Source organism: Alligator sinensis, unplaced genomic scaffold (assembly GCF_000455745.1).
Source record: "Alligator sinensis unplaced genomic scaffold, ASM45574v1 scaffold140_1, whole genome shotgun sequence".
Classification (NCBI taxonomy): Eukaryota; Metazoa; Chordata; order Crocodylia; family Alligatoridae; genus Alligator; species Alligator sinensis.
Genome location: NW_005841836.1, coordinates 1,187,570 through 1,189,867, shown reverse-complemented (window position 1 = coordinate 1,189,867; position 2,298 = coordinate 1,187,570).

Below are 2,298 nucleotides of genomic sequence, written 5' to 3'. Positions count from 1 at the left end.
GCCCCCCCGGCCCCCCCCCTGCCAGTCCAAAACCAGCTGATCAGGGGCAGCATGGACACAACGGCAGGATGGGCCCTGGCGCTGTCCCTGCTGGCCCCTGATCTGCTGATCAGGAGTTAGCTCTGAGGGCTCAAAGTGGCCTAGTGGGTCTCGAGAGCCAGCCAACAGTCAGCTGATTGTCAGGCTTATTTGCCAGTTCAGAAGGAGCCCCAGGGTTAAGGATCCCAGGCTCCCCCTGTACTAGTAAGTAGGGCACACGTGGTGTCTGATCCCTGATTCCAAAATCATGCCTCCTGCCATGCGCATGTAACATGGCAGGAGATACAATTGTTGGGCTCGTGGATAAGATCCTGTCATGCCTTTAATGGAACATCTGTTATCAGCCTTAGTTCTTACCTTACTTGTTGTACTTGGAGCTGGAGAAAAAATACTCCCATAAATGTTTTTTGCTGCCGTGATTCAAGTAAATAATTACTATATTACAAGTTTGTGCATCCTTTGGCAAAGGTGCTTTTGTATTCAGGAGTCAGTAAGGTAATTTACAAGAACAGGGCTTATAAATATTTTACAGAGACCATTCCCAAAGTAAAAGTATAGTCAGACAGTGTAAATGTATTTTGCTATTTACGTGGTTTTTTAATATGTACATTCTGTCCGGTAGTAAAGAAGGACAGGGTCAAATTTTTCTCTTTGACAAAAAATATGCTGTGTTCTTCATAGCAAAGGGGCAATTTTTCTACCCCTTTGCACTAGTAAAAACAGAAAAATGTAAGTCATTGTAAATGCCTCTGGGAACTATATGAAACAGCATTCCCAATCTTTAAGTAAGGCAACCTGTTTTCCTAATATACAGCAGGCTGCATAGGCATTTCCACATTACAGTGGCTTTGCTTCTGTTATAGAGCCGGGGCTCCTGAAAGAATGTTGTAAAAGCCCTTACATGTTTCTATGTTCTTGTGCTGGGCTTGTCTGTCATGTAAAGTCTATGGAGCTGCTCACAAGCAGAGCTGAAACAGAAATGGCTTGGCTTTGCCATATACCAAATAGTCTTCCCAATTACATCATCCTCTCAAAAGTGAAATGCTGGAATTTCAGAAACGACATTGCTCCATCTGTAACTGATGTCTGGCCAGTGTCATGAGCTACAGTGAACGCTTTCCTCTTCCAAGGGTGTGGTGCCCAGACCAAAGTGCTGATGCCCAAGGGGTGAGAGTGCAAGGAGTTCTGCCTTCTCTAGCACTCCTGGGCAGGGAACGAGAACTCTCCTATAAGGTCGCGTAGGCACTGCTCCCAGTCTGTGCCAGCAGCTTGGCCAAAACTCCCCTAGAAGAATGGATTTAGCTTGTGTGATTTTACAAGAATTGCTGATAGGAGCAAGACTGTTGTATAGAATCAGGCCCCTTATTATCAGCTAATAATGTTTTATATGAAAATTTAAAGTTATCCCAAATTTAGTCTGCTCCTCTAGTTAGCAAAGCCCATTTCCACCCCCCCACCGCCACCTCCACTGCTCTTAGCTCATAGATTGCCTTTCTGCAGAATGTCCGGCTATGTACGTTATGGATACACATGCCTGAGAAGCAGCTCTGAACTGAGCTACAGAGGTTACTTAGAGCAGCCAGACTGATTCTTCCTTGAAAAGTTACATCCTTTTATCATAGGCTTGGCAGCATTCTTGATATGTGTAGGCAATTCTGCCCAAAAAATTCTCCTTTCTAGTTTCTAGCCTTCCCCAGTCTATAAACCTTGTTCCTCTAACAGGCCCTTGACAGCTGAACTGAAAGCCAGGACTGCCGCCAGGCTCCTCTCTCTGGATCATACTTAGGAGCGCTCAGATGACAGGAGTAAGTACATTTGATCAATATTTTCAAAGAAATGGCCCTTTGGATAAGTGCAGACGAGGGCCCCTTGTGAGAGCACTCCCACTGCATTCAGCCTGGCGAGTATGCTCTGCAATAGCCTCTGGCACAGTTTGAACCAGCAGAGTCTGTGCAACAATAGTATTATCTCCAGCTTCCTCTGAAGAGGTTTTTGCAGCATTTTGCTAATAATAATTACAGACCATGGCTAAACCCCAAAAGGCATTATTTATATGCTATTCATTGCAAGAAACGCTTGATGAGAGTTCCTCCTGTTCTAAGCCTCATAACACTTTATTGCAGAACAGTTTACATGCACATTAAAAATGATATGTTTCTAATGGTGATTTTCTACTCTATGGAGAGATTATTTGAGAAAATGAGGTGGGGGAGGCTGTTCTCTCAGCCGTCATAGTATCAGGAGCATTTATAAGATAAC